Below are 15,659 nucleotides of genomic sequence, written 5' to 3'. Positions count from 1 at the left end.
TATATGGAACTGGCTCACATGGTTATAGAGGCTGAGAAGTCCTATGATCTGCAAGCTGGAGACCCAGCAGAGCCAGTCATACGGTTGAAAGTACATTGTGCAGAGTCCAGTTAGACCCTGAAGGCCTGAGAACCAAGGGCACCACCGCAAGAGAAGACTGATGTTCCAGCTCAGACAGGCAGGGTCAGTTCAACCGTCCTCCATCTTTTTGTTCCATGCAAGCCCACAATGGACTGGATCAGGCCCATCCACACTGGGGAGGGCCATCCGCTTCACTCAGTGTACATATTCAGATGCTGACCTCTACCAGAAAACACCATCGGACATATCCAGAGATCAAGTTTACCAGGTACCCGAGCATCTTGTGATCTAATCAAGCTGACACATAAAATTAAATATCACAAATATCAAAGACAACATGAAAAGAAAGAAAAAAAAAAGAACAAGAAGACACAGAAAGACCACAGAGTAGGATAGGAAGAGTGGACTTTCAGTACAGAAACCTGCAACATTTTTAGCCCCCACTGCCTGGGCTGCCTGGAAACACTCGGTGGCATTAATCTACGATCCTCTTTGGGAAGCCTAAAAGACTGTCTCGGGGCACAAAGATTAAAGCTCACCAAATGGCTTTTAGAACATTATCCAAATAGCCCTTAGGGTGTGAAGTTACTGATCTTCACATTTGAATACAGAGCTGGTGACCTCCTTGGGGGTAGCTGAAGGGTCACGGCTGCCCTGACTGTCCCATTCTAAATTGACTATCCGCTTTCTTGAGAAATGTAAACAAATGAAGTGGGTCACTTTACACTATATATGCAAAGCGCTGAGGCACAGATGTTCCCTCTGGCCAAAAAAGCCAGTTTTCACTGTGTTCACCATTACCTCTGAAGGCATGAATCTGGAGACATAAATCTTTGAGAAATCTCTGGGCATGAAAAGAAACAGACAAGGCTTGAATTCTTAGTAAGTAGCTTTAGTTGTTGGAAGGGGTTACTTCATTTGCCCCAATAATTGCCATGAGACCTTAACTGTTACTCGTGCTGGCTTCAATTAAAATCCCCAGGGCAGTGAATTAGTAAATTAGTGGATTTAACAAGAGCCTAGGTATCTAAGAAGCAGAGAAGTTGCTAAGGCAGAAAGGACGGGGGTGCCTTCAGTTAATGGCTCCCCCAGGGCTAAAAGGCCACACCTTCCAGAACTGTCCCACTGGGGGAACACAGACCAAATGTAGTTCTTGGCTTAACAAAGCACCATGCTTTCTTGACTAATTTAAGTTTCTTCTCAAAAGGAAACATAGGAGACGAAAATGCTAACATGCCCAATCTGTAAGTAAAGATGCTTTTAACGACAGGACGCTCTCCGTCAGTACCGTTCTGACCACAGACGCATCCCTGACTCTGGCGAACACAGATTGCTGTGCACCGAAGACCTGGCTCCCCTCCACAGGACACAGTTGTTCCTGGGAAGCAGCAGCCCAGCCAGGACCTACTCACTGATCTAAAAAATTGAAGAACCTGTCATAAAGGCAAAGAGACTTTAATAAATGCTCACCTAGTTCCAGAAATTATTCCTCATGCAGAAGGGGGACCATCAAGGAATGTAAGCAGAATGGATGTGGTTGAAAAGCAAACATGTTTTCTCTATTTCTCTGTCCTTCTCCCATTTCCTGGCTGGCTCCTGATAGCAGGGAAATGCTGGGAGTCAAGCGGTGAAGATAAGAGAGCCACTGTCAACCTGGACCCGTGAAAGCTGAGGGTCCCGTGGGGCAGAGCCACCCCATCAGCCAACCAGAAGAAAGTCCTAAGAAATAAGATGTTTGTATTAAATCACTGAGTTTCCTATAGCAGCTAGGTTGCTCTAACTAAACCATTGTCCTTGATTAGAAGAGTTTGGGCCCAGCCATTACTCTCATGGCAAAAAACAAAACAAAACAAAAAAATACCATATTCCCCACACCAATACACAGCATCCTGCAAACTCTAAACAGCCCCAGAATTCAAGATTATTTCCATAAACACCTTCATCAATATTGTTTTGCTTCCAGGAATATACTATATCTGGAAGCTGCTACCCAACGGGAGATGGGTCAGCCCCCTGAAGTGGGGGTTTCATTAGTTTGGTTTGTATAGCTTGTGTTTGTAAGGCTGCCAATGTGCCAGACACCTCTGCCTCTCTCCTTAACATGCATCCTATAACCCTTAGACATTAGTCGTGTGACTCTGACCTTGTCAAACATGCATGCACTCAATTCCAGCAGGCTCCAGAAGACAGCATGTGAGGCTTTCTGAGTGGCCTGAATGTGCTGACTCCAATACGACCTCACATATGGTCAAAAAATACATCTTCCTAACAGACTCAGCTTGGACCCTTCACCACCCCAACCCCCACTCTCCAGGAAGTCCCTGTGCAGGTTCCTAACCTTCCCTCCATGCTCACAGCTTTGTGCCTCCTATGCTGAGTTCTCAGGAGGCAGGCACAACAGAGGTGTCATGCTGTGGAAATCCACGTGAGGAAACGCCTTCCTTCCCAAACAGGCACGTCAATGAGTTGCCTGCAAGCTCTACTAAGCCTGGTGGGGTAATCACCCTATAAAAGCAGGGATATGCTGGAGCTCGTTCCCCCAACTTGTGAGCTGATCAGGTACGTCTCTTCAAAGTCCACATTCTGTGACATCACCTTGGTAGGCTGAAGTGAGCCCCAGAGAAAGGATATCCACCATGGAAACTGCCACACACTACAAATCAGGATGCTTTTTTGTCCCGGAGAAGGGGTTGTTACATTACCAGCAAACCACTGTGTGTAGTGGGGAAATGCGGCCGAACCACCCAGCAGACGAGAATCAGGCTCTACCTGCCTACCTCTTTCCTTCTCAGAAAGGACAGGGATAGCCCCAGTCTCCAGAGCCGGGACCAGACCTGCTGGGTATGCTCAGTGATACTGGCAGAAATTTTGTTCTGATTTGGATGAGAAAAGAGACCAAGGGACAGTGATTTTCCACCACGAATAATGCCCACAACAATGCTGAACCACAGCAGGCAAGCGGACTCCAAGAGGCAGCCTCATCATTTCGGATGTGACAAAATGTATCCGACCTCAGTAATCAGATTCTAATTACTTGCTCTGCCACTCACCTGGGCACCGTGCAGGTCTTCTGCGGAAGAGGAGAAAGGAAAAGGACTAAGCTCGTTGTCAGGCTGTCCAGCCCCGGGCTGGGCATTTTTCATGGGTTAATGCAGCTGACCTTCACACAGTCCTTTGTCTCAGGTATTAGTATATCCACCTCTCAAAGAAGGGAAATGAGGCTTACGGAGGTCAGAACGGTAACTTGCCAAGGTGTCGCCATGGTAAGGAGCCAGATACTAATCTGGGTGTGTCTGACTCCAAAATCCACACGCACTGCTAAAAACCCTCGTTTTACTTATCTGTGGAACTGCAATAAAAGAAACAGCCACCCCTGCCTCATGAGAAATTAATGACAAATCTGTATTTTTAGAATAACAGTTTTGTTGAGACATAATTCCCATACCACTTTTAAAATGTACAATTTAGTGGGTTTCAGTATATTCACAAAGTTGTACAACAATAACCACTGTCTAATTCCAGAACATTTTTATCACCCCAGAAAAGAAATCACACACCCATTAGCACTCCTTCCCTGTTCCCTCCTCCCAGCCCCTGGCAACCACGAATCTACTTTCTGTTTCCATGCATCGGCCTGGCCTGGACATTTCACATAAATGGAATCACACAATGTGTGGCCTTTTGTGTCTGGTTTCTCTCACTTAGTACAATATTGGCAGATCTTCTTTAAAGTTCATGGAGTTCAGCAGATGAAACCCACTAAGTTGAAAGGCAAATATATGAAGTTTTTATTTAAATACCACTAGGCAATAGAAGTGAGGAAAAAAAAAAAAAAACCCACGAGGTACTGGTATCAATGTGTTCTTAAATTCAATTCTACTGCATTTATTGAGTGCCTCTTGTATGTCAGACACCAAACAGAGAAAATCCCTGCCCTCGTAGAGCTTACATTATGGTGGGGAGAATCTGACCAAAATGATAATAATACTAATAATATACTAGACTATCTTAGTTAACATGTGTGAAGAAAAGCAGGTGTGGGAGATTGCAGTGCTGGAAGGGGCCCCTGAGTAGCCTCCAGATTACATCTGTACCTTTGTCCCTCTCTCTCACTAAATGCCTATCTGTGACCCAGGTGCTGTGCTAGTGCCCTCTGGGGTTCCAGATGCCTGACAGCAGTGGTAACCCTGGATCCCACGTGACTGCCCACATCAGATTACGGACCACCTTTTGCACCATGGGTAGACCAGCAGACAGCAACTCTCCCCCATTCTGTGATACTTCCATCGCCCCCCAGGCCAAACTCCATTCCTCTCTGAAATCCAGAGCTCAGAAGAGGAAAGAAGTTCTTTTTCCCTCATCTCTTCTCAGAAGAGCAGCAGGCAGAACGCCACCACCCCCAGCCAAGGGGAGAAGTGCCCCGCTCCAGCCTCCACATGCCCTCTTCACCCTGCCCCCATACTTCCCACATTGATCAATGACTCGCAGCTTTTCTTGCCAGATATTTCAAGGCATAATATCTGTCTTGCTCTGCAGCTTCCTGGAGCTTGGTGAGGCCTCCCCTAGCTTCCACATCCTGCCATTTCACAAATTACTGTCTGCTTCGGCTGGCCTGCCGCTACCGTTGCTGTTTCTAAAACACTAAAGTTTTTTTCAATCCTACATTTATTCTTATAAATATATCTAGAAACATTTTCCTCCCAGGTAACCTCACCATCTCAAACATCAACAAGATTTATGAGGCCATAAGAATCCACACCTCAGAGTATGGATGGTGCCTATAGAAATCCCAGTTTTGTTCCACCAAGAAATACATGCCTTCTACCACCAGCAGTACATGCTGCTATATATATATTATTAATCACATTTTTCAAATAGCTTTTTCTTATTATAAAAATACTACATAAAAAGAAAATAATACCACATGCCCTTAGAGAGAAAACAGAAAATATAGAAAGGAAAAGCAAAATCACCCCCTCTAGTGAGGAGTCTCTAAGATGGCCCCCACTGATCCTTTCTCTGGACAGTCATGTCCTTGTGACTAGACCTACTGACTCACAACGAGTGAACAGAATATAGAAAAGTTATATATATCACTTCTGAGATTAGGTGTGCAAAAAAGAGTTAGCACAGCAGGCCTAAGACTGTTATCCTCAGAAAGCCCAGCTTATAAGGTGGTCCCTTGGCTGGTGTCCGGGAACTTGGATTTCAAGAGTTTTCCCACCATTCCCTGATAAGAAGGGCTCACTGTTCCTTAAACTGTTCGGATAAATACTATGGCTTAAGCTAAGTACCAGTCTTCCCTCTGGTAGTCTGGAATTTTGATATATACTAGGCAGAGGGTGTCTATGTGACCAGCTCCTGCTACAATCCCTGGGCACTGAGTCATTAATGAGGGTCCCTGGTAGACAGCATTTCACACATGTTGTCACAACTCATTGCTGGGGGAATTCCATGTGCCCTGATGACTCCACGGGTAGACGGCTCTTGGAGGCTCATACCCGGTTTCCTGCAGACTTTGTCTCAGACACCTTCCCCTTTGCTGGTCTTGCTGTGCCCCTTTCACTGTAACAAATCATAACCCGTATGCTACGACTGTATAGAATACCATGTGCTGAGCCCTGAGAGCCCTCCCAGAGAATCATCAACCCTGGGGGTGTGTCCTGGGGACCCCCGACACCATTAGGCTACCAAAACCCTATGACTTCTCTCTGTCTCCCTCCCGCCCTCTCTCGTACATCCTTCTCCATCTGAGCCTTGAGATGACCAAGGCCTTGCTCTCACCTGGACCATAGCCTCGTGAGAGACACAGAACCAAAGGCCACCCAACGAAGCTGCATCTAGATTCGTGACCCAAAGAAATGGTGAGATAATAAGTGGGTGGTTGCTTTAAGCTAAGTTTTAGGGTAATTTGTTACATAGCAGTAGATAGCTAATACATTCTTCACCTAAAGATTATTGTTCGAGGAGATAGGGTATATCTCCTCGAGGGTTCTTCTATACCCATATATATATTCTAAATATCTATATGTTCTAGTAGAAACTGAATTCTTTTTTTTTTAAGCACTACTGGTAAAAAGCAAAGGCAGAAGACAGAAGTACAATGTTTCCTTCTATTACTGTAAGAAATGTTTATATTATAGAATGACAGCTGGTATATCTCTTTGCACCAAATTGTCCCTTCATTTTGGAAAATATGGGGAACAGGGGGAAGGATCTCTTTAATGGCCTTTTGGTCATGCAATTTATAAGAGCCCATTCTGGAATAGGGAGGCTTCAGATACTAAGCTAAATCACTAAGCATAATAATGTAAATTTTATTATCCTCAGTGTGGGTGGAATTAATTTGTACAAATTATGTTTCCTTTTAGGTTTTCCTGTTTTCCCCTTTCCAGAGTCTTAGAGGAATTGGTGACAAAAATCCCTGGAAGGGGCCATAAACTTAAGAGCACTCTTGAGAGAGGAGTAAAAGATGGTCCTTGCAAAATGGTGGCCAGTAAGAGGAAAAGGGAAACACAACCAATAGAGGACAGACACATGGATACATGGGTGAGACTGACCCAAGTGTAAGCATCTGGGAGCGTCCTAGCATCCAATTTTAAGTTTTCTCCTTTTTGCTTTGCCCTTCCCATATATTATACCTAAGCATTCTGGAAAATTGTACTGAGCATCACAGCTTAGTCTTACCTGTGTTTGGGACATTACAGGAAACCAACTGCTGTCCATGATTCTGCAAATCTTCATAAGGGGAAAGATAATTAATCCAGAGAAGCTGGATTCAAGAGAGCAACAGGTGACCTGCAAAGGAGCAAAATGCCAGAGAAGGTGATGAGAGAAAGAGCAGGGGAATCTTCCACAAAAAAAAAAAAAAACCCTCTCACAGTTAGCTGAATGGGGCCTTGAGCCACAGGATACAAATATTAAAGGCAAGTGTAGCCTCTTGATGTTAAAGGAAGCCAGAAAATTAAAGTTACACACATTTTTTAATAACAAATTGTAATCAAACTGAACATACTGTTTATAGCCTGCTTAATTCACTAAGCAATATGTTGGTATCTTAAAAATTCCTCTACAATTCAATTTGTATTGGTCTCTAAGTATTTTATCATATGGGAAAATCATACTTTGTTTTACCAATTTCCTCTTACTGGACACGCAGATCATTTCTAAATTTTTATCACTATTATAAACAATGCTGCAAGGAATATATCTGTATTAAATCTTTGTCCAAAACTGTAATGATATCTTTAGAACACACTGCTAAGAATGGAATTGTTAGATCAAAGGATACACATATTTTATAGGGTTTTGATCCATTTTTCCAAATTGCTTTCCAGAAACATTATACCATTCCAAATTCCTGCCAACAGGAGATGAAAGTATAATTTGCTCCACCGCCTAACCAAAACTGAGTATTATCTTTTTATTATTTTTACATGATAGACATACATGTTCTGACACTTGCTTGAACATAGATATGGTTGAAAATTACTTTTTTGTCTGATTATGTGCAGGCCAAGTATAAATGGTAAATGTCATTCTAGACACCCTTAGAACTATTGAAGCAGACAAAAAAGAAAGCCATTTAACCCACAGTCACACACTGCTCACCTCAGTAGCCATGTCCGAGATGAGTACAAACAGAGGTTCTGGTGACTACAAAAGCTCATTCTTTTTGCATTTAACATTTGCAACTTATTCATACCCAGTTTTTTTCTCTTGCCAAAAAAAAAAAAAAAAAAAAGCTAAAAATGGATGAAACATATATAAGTCTTAGAGAACTAAAAAAAGAAAAAAATTATTTTCTAGCTAAGAGAAGTGACTACTGCTATTGGCAAATAGGGAAACACTGTTCGCAAAAGCTGGTTTTTGTAACAAAAGAACCAGAATGGAAAACATTCCATTTTTATTTCATTGTCCCATCTGAGATTTTGTCCTCTGCTCCTCTGCCATGTTCAGTCACTGTGAAAACTTACCCACTATCAGTTCTGGGGAGAAAGAGAGGGAGGTCTCAGATAAGAAACATCAGAACTGCAGGATTTTCTCATTTTCTCATTTACTAATGATTTCCCTTCCTTGTAGAGGAAATGTAGACCATGTTTGAATATAAAACATCACTAACTTGAGAATTTTTAAATAACAAGCCAATTCTGCAAAAATGTATCAAACAAATATTAAGTGTCGGTTTAGAACAGAGAAGAGGAGATGAGAGTGACCAGGAGTGAGGAATGACTGGCTCCAACCTCAAGGAGATTCCCGGCAATCATGGGGTCAAGACACACACACACACACACACACACACACAACACAAGGCCAACAACACCCACCCTAGCAGAGAAGCTGGAGAGCGGTGTGAGAAAATCACATGAGTGAGAATAGAGGAGGGAAGGACAGAGTGCCTGAATGTAAAGACAGGCTCAGGGAGGAGAGAGGATTGACGCCACCCTGCAGAGAAGAGAAGGGTTGCAGGAGGAGGAGAGCAAACCATGAGGAGAGGCACTGACGACGGAGAAGACAGCCAGAGCCAAGGAACGGAGTGTGTAAATGGAGACACGGGGCATAGGCTGCCCTGGCACAGAGGGATACAGTGGAGACAAGGTTGAAAAGAAGGCTGAAGGCTACATCCTAGATGATTCTGACTCTGTGACATTCTGGAAAAAGCAAAACTATGGAGACAGTAAAAAGAGCAGGGGTTGGCAGGGGTTGGCAGGAGTAAAGGATGATGAAGTGAAGCACAGAGGATTTTAAGGCAGCAAGACGACTCTGTACACTGAAGTCGTGGCTGCCTGCCAGTAGACACTTGTCCCAACCCACAGAGCATGCACCACCCAGAGCGAACTCTAAGGTAAACCAATGGGCTTTGGGTGATTGAGATGTGTCCATGCAGGTTCATCAGTGTAACAAATGTACTATTCTGCTGGGGGATGTTGGTAAGAGGGGATGCTATGCATGTGTGGGGGCAGAGAGTAGAGAGGAAATGTTACCTCTCAGTTCTGCTGTGAGCTTAACACTGCTCTAAAAAAATAAAATCCTCCCCAAAAAAAAAAAAAAAAAAAAAATTAGGAGCTGTAAGTGAAGGCCTTGTATGCAGTGCTAAGGAAAAAGAACCTGACTCTACAGACCACTATTCTCCAAACTCTTGACCACATGCTCCACTCACTGAAAAAATCTCTGAGCACACACCCTAATACAGGTATATGCATGTATCTACTTATAAAGCATATACCTGATCTGCTGTATTAATGCATCATACCATACACACACACATACACACATATTTATACACATATAAGGTGAAATATACAGGAGAATACAATCTAAAGAGGATGAGATTATATTATTCAAATGTCTTACAGGCTATGATAGCTTCATACTAGCAGAGAAGCCCATCCTCAAAGCACAATGTACATTTACTTCAAAATTGCATGTAAATTTCAAAGAGTCTTTCTTCACAACTTTGAATTTGTTTAGCTACTTCTTCCCAGGGATCCTCAGAGGACCAGGAAGATTATGACCTCATTTTTCGATATGTTTAACTGGAGACTCCAGTGGTACATCCGCAAGGAAATGTCTCAAAGAGAAGTGATAATATGGATCTAGAGCAGTGTACGAAGCTCAGTAGAGTCCCCCAAAATTCATGTTCACCTGGAACATGAACCTCAGTATTTGACCTTATTTGGAAATAGTCCTTTTTTAAAATTTGAATTCAATCAGCCAACATATATTACATCATTAGTTTCAGATGTAGAATTCATTCATTCATCAGTTGCGTATAACACCCAGTGCTCATCACATCATGTGCCCTCCTTGATGCCCATCCCCCAATTACCCCTTCCCCCCATCCACCTCCCCTCCAGCAACCCTCAGTTTGTTTCCTAGAGTTAAGAGTCTCCCACAGCTTATCTCTCTGATCTCGTCCATTCCATTTCCCCTCCCTTCCCCTATGTGGGAATACAGTCTGTGCAGATATTTTTATCAAGTTAAGGGGAGGTCATACAAGATTAAGGGGGCCCTGAATCCAAAGTCTCGTGTCCTGACAAAAAGACAGACATCGGACACGACACATAAAGAGATGAAGACCATGTGAAGACAGAGGCAGAAACAGGAGTGATGCAGCTACAAACCAAGAAACGCCAAGGATTGCCAGCAATCACCAAAAGCCAGAAGAGGCAAGGAAGTACTTCTCCCCTGGAGCCTTCAGAGAATGCATGAGCTTGATGACATTTGATTTCAGACTCTGGCCCCCGGATCAGTTAACAAGGTAGCTTCCATGGTTATAAACTGCCCAGTTTGTGGTGCTTTGTTACAAGAACCCTTGGAAACTGATACAAGCAGATTCCTCACTAGGGATCAGGATAAGAGCTGGACCTGTAAGAGGTGTGCAGTCATCCTTCTCGAAGACTCAGAGAAGGGAGGAAAGATCTAAACAGAATGAGGGCAAAGAGAATGTGAGAAGAAAGCTGAGCATCCAGAGGGGACCCTGGATGAGAGATCAGGAAACGGGAAGGACATTTTAGTTCAAAGAGAACTTGTGCACAATGGAGGGGAGATGGCAAGGTAGGTGGCAGGATGGAGGGCATGCTGTGAAGGAGAATTTTTTTTTAATTTTATTTATTTATCTGAGGGGGAGGGGGAAGAGACAGAGAGAGAGCATGAGCAAGGAGGAGGGGCAGAGGCAGAGGGAGAAGCAGGCTCCTGCTGAGCAGGGGGCCCAATTCAGGACTTGATCCCAGGACCCTGAGATCATGACCTGAGCTGAAGGCAGACATTCAACCAACTGAGCCACCCAGGCACCCCAACACAGGGGAATTCTGAAGAAAGTTGGGATAGTCATTGGAGACAGATGTCCCCAAAACACTGAGCAAAATGGGAAATGAAAGAAATGTTTACAAGACAGGTGAACAATGAAAGTTTTTGACCCCTATAATCCAAAGAAAAGAAACTGGATATCAAAAAAAGTCATGTGAGCCCACTAACATCAGTTAGAAATTTACCAAGTCTAAGATACTTGAAGTGAAAACATTCCATTCCTAGACAGTACGGAGAAAATCAGAGAGAAGATACACCAAACTATTAAAATCCTGTTCACTGGAGAGAATTCCACGTCCTGCCTCACACATTCTGAAGTGTTTGCACCTTTTTTTTACAATCAGCATTTAATAAATTTAAGCAGAAAAAGAGACTAAAAAAGGAACAGGATACGAACCAACATGTGCAGTATCTCACCTTCGTAAGATAGCAGACCTCTGTGTGGGTATGTGGATAAAAAGAGATCTTTAAAGATGCCAAATGCTACAAGCATTTGACCCAGAAATAGTTTACCTCCTTTTTTCTGTATAGTGTATCCTTTTCTCTTTTACTTTATTCTCTTAAATTTAGCGAATATAATTTTCTCCAAAAATAAGGTCACTGACATGACCCATATAAGAATAAAGCCCTATTCTCTGGGTACTTTTCCCCTCCACTTAGGTCGGCCTCACCAAATGGACAAACAAGTACTAACCTGAAGTTCAACCTTGATGTTCTTAATACTATACCTCTGTTAAAGCTCTTCATTTATTCCAAAAGGACCCACGCAAGGCAAAAATAAATCCACGCAGGGGTGCTTGGGGGGCCGAGTCAGGTAAGCGTCTAACTCTCGGTTTTAGCTCAGGCCATGATGTCAGGGTTGTGGGATCAAGCTCCATGTGGGGCTCCTCCCTGGGCATGGAGGCTGCTGGAGATTCCCTCTCCCTCTGCCCTATCCCCCACTCATGCTCGCTCTCTCTCTCAAATAAATAAACCTTTTAAAATATATATATACCCAAGTAACACAAGCACATTCTGGATACTGTCACTCAAGCAAAGGTCATCCTACAATTATATGACCTCTAACTGTGCAGGGGAGGCAAAAAAATATCCTGGCTTGTTCTTACATTCACGCTTCCACTAGGCTTCTTCTCTCCCTATAGTAGTTTGAATTATTTCTCTCCTACCCCCTTGAAACATGATCTAATTTTGTACCAACATTATATTTTCTGCAGTTTGTTTAATTTTTTTCCTTACTGGCAAATCTTGCACACATACAAGCATAAATATCCATTTCTTCAACCACATTCAATTCTTTTTATCACATCCGATTTTCTTCCCAAAGAAAACTATGCTTAACTAAAGACAGTAGCCATGTCTTTATTACTCTTGGACCTATTTTCATAGGAGATTATACAGATGTTTCTCAAAGTATTTTGCCTCCCTAAGAGGAGAACTCACACAGCAGGTGAACAAGCTGGAGGAAGGAAGGGTCTGGAAGGAGATGATGAGCCCTCAGTTTAAGAGGGGGTACAGGATAACAGAGCAGGGTCCCCTAGAGCTGTGGTTCAAGGTGGAGCTTCACCTGTTCTTTGTCATTGCTAAAATAGATTGTCAACTGCTAAAATAGGTATATTTTCTTCTGACATGTTTTTCTGGGGGGAAAGCAATCTCATCCCACCTCCTATAATGCCCTGAGAAGGGAACATCATCTCTTGCGGTATTCTTTCCAAAATTAATAGGCTGAATTTAATCATGAGGAGACACCAGACAAAACCAAACTGGTGGACATTCTACACTCTTTTTTCTTTTCCACTCTTCAAAAGCCTCAGTCTGAGGAACTGTTCTGTGTTAAAGGAGGCTAAGGAAATACAACTAACTGTGCTATGGGATCCTGGATTGGATCCTAGACCAGAGAAAGGGCATCCATGGGACAGTTAGAGAAATCTGAATGATTTAATTTGAAATTAAATTTGAATATGATTCTGCAGAATTAATCTGTAGCAATAATAGTATCAAATCAAGGTTAATGTCCTGGTTTGATTATTTGGCCATAGTTTTTAAGAGGTTTAATATTTGAAGATGCTAAGGGAAGGTATAGGGAAAGTGTAAGGAATCATTTAAAAAATGAATGATGTAGGGGCACCTGGGTGGCTCAGTGGGTTAAGCCTCTGCTTTCAGCTCAGGTCATGATCTCAGGGTCCTGGGATCAAGCCCCACATCGGTTCTGCTCAGCAGGAAGCCTGCTTCCCCCTCTCTCTGTCTGCCTCTCTGCCTACTTGTGATCTCTCTCCCCTCTGTCAAATAATTAAATAAAATTTTTAAAAAGTGAATGATGTAAATATTTATTAGGTGAGGGATGACTGTGTTCCTGTTCCATTCCCTTTTCCTTCCTCAAGGTACCACGTCTCGCTAGCTGTTCCCTGGCTTCTCGGGGCCACACGTTCTGGTCTCCTAAACAGGATTCCCAGGCTTGGAATCTCCTCATCCTGTTGCTCGTCAAAAGGACTCTATGCCAGTGCCATTCCTCAGGGACCTGTGCGGTTGCTGGGGGTGAATCTGATAAACCAGTCTGGGACAGAGTGTGTTAGCTGTGAGTAAAGGCTTTCTGCACCCACCGTTTGAAGGAACTCTGCCTTTCAGGCAAAGGTGAAAACCTCATGGGAACTTCACACATTTTCTAGAAACAACAAAGTGATATTTGAACAAGGAGCCGGTGGCACCCTGCTCAAACCATAGGAAAAGCAATAGCAACCACAATTTTCAAGTATTGCCTGAGACAGGAGTGCTCACACCTGGCTATGAATCAGTCACCTGGGGAGTGTTTAAAGCTTCTGATTCCTACGGGCACACTAGGCTGCAGAGTGAGAAGCACCTTGAATGAGCTCGGGAAATCTCTGCTTCTACAATTCTCCTGAAGACTCTATAATCAATAGCCCAAAGAGAGACGTCTCTAATGCACAGGAAGGGGATATCCTAGGGACCCCTCAGGACAGAACATGCTCAGAGAAAGGAGGCGAGAGAAATGATGAAAGAAAGATCACAGGAAACAGATGCCACACCCTGTTTTGAGTGTGTGGGAGGCAGGCCTGAGACAGACACATCCTCTGCTGGTCTCAGCGAAGCCTCACAAAGTCTTGGTGGGAGGAGGAGGTGGCAAGTCCTGTGCCCATTTTATAGATGGCAAAAATGAGGATACAGCAGACGTCAGCAACTTATTTAAAGTCTCTAAGTTAAAAGTTTTTTGATTTGTAGCTTTTGTTTCTACCTGCCCAAGAAACTCTTTTAAGAATGAACAAAGAAGAAAAGCTGCAAGGATACTTTTATTACCCTCCAAGTGCTGTGGGAAAACAAGATCCGGTGGGAGAAGCTCCCTCCTCTTCCCAGGGACACTGCACCACAATCCCACAATCTCACTGGCACCAGCGACTCCAGCGGGTCTTCTGTCTTCCCAACTGTCTAGGCCCATGTGGGAACCCGCTGAACATTTGCTCAACTTCAGGAGACCCAGGTTGCCCTTTCCAAGAACTCCTTCAACATTCTGAATTTTGCTGAAGGCACAGAGTAAATCTGTAGGTTCCGCAGCTCAGCAAACCTCCAGTAGCCTGTTTCCCTGCCCATGGGTCCCCAGTCTTTGCGCACTGAAGAAGTCACAGCCTCCCCTCCCCATGGCAAGATACCAGCCCCTGACCACACACATGGCCTGAGTGCTAGGAAGACCACTCTCCCAGTCCTCCTCCTGGCCTGGCTGGTGGGAGGGCAGTGGATACTGGCAGGCCCCATCCGGCAGCTTCTTGTTAAGCCTGGCATGGAGTATGTGGCCCCAAATCTTCAGAACTTGTTGTAGACTTGGGCCCTAAATGAAAGAATGAATGAATGAATGAACTTTGGCATCTGACAAAAGTAGGTTGAAATCCTCGCTTCTCTACCAATGACACAAGTTGTTTAACCTTCTAACTAGAAATTGTTATTCCTTCTGTCTTGGCTTTCAGGAAATCCTGAGGTAAATTTATGGCCACTTAGCACTTTACTAGTGTGGTGTGTGTTTCTGGGTGGCTTATTATTCCTCCTATGCATTGCCTTCATTCCACCGCTCTGCCTCCAGTCTTTATGGTTTTCCTTTTGACTTGCAAGTGCTTTTGTTAACCACCTCAAATCCATCAAAGAACAGCAGGGAGCAAAATAAATAAACTTAACTTCTCTGAGACTGAGTCTCCTCATCTAGAAAAGATGATGTTATCTCCTCCTTCACAAGATAGCAGGGAGGATAGATGAAGTCTGCCGGAGTCATGGCCCGCAGGGCAGGAAGGGGTTCCCCAGGTAAGGGAGCCCTCCCCACCTTCCTTGCTCCCCGCGCACCCAGCCAAAGGACTTCAGGAAGTCAGAGCACATTTCACAAAGAAACATTTCTAACTGACTACTTTTGCCCAGAAGAGACCACTGGGATAGGAGCTTGCTAGACAACACTGAGCCAATCATCCCTGAACGACAGGAACCTGTGAAAACAGGCAAGGGGAAGGAGAGGACGGTGCTGGGACTACGGAGTTAGGGCGAGCCCCATGTGAGTATACAGTTTCCCAGGAGAGAGCTCCCCATTTAATTACGTCACAAAAGTTGTCACAAATCTTACTTCCTCTTGTTTATGGATGGGGTCCTCCGCCCCACTGCACTAATCGTTAACCTTTTTTACCATCAGCCTATGGGCACAAAGCCCAAAATTTCTTCCACTACAGGTCACAAGGCCCTGTAAAGCATGTTGCCCTGGAATTCTTGGAGCTGGCCCTCGAGGT

This window comes from Enhydra lutris, unplaced genomic scaffold, assembly GCF_002288905.1.
Source record: "Enhydra lutris kenyoni isolate GAN:26980312 unplaced genomic scaffold, ASM228890v2 scaffoldscaffold4, whole genome shotgun sequence".
Taxonomy (NCBI): Eukaryota; Metazoa; Chordata; class Mammalia; order Carnivora; family Mustelidae; genus Enhydra; species Enhydra lutris.
The sequence above is the reverse complement of the archived record's forward strand: the minus strand, read 5'-3'. Positions refer to the sequence as shown.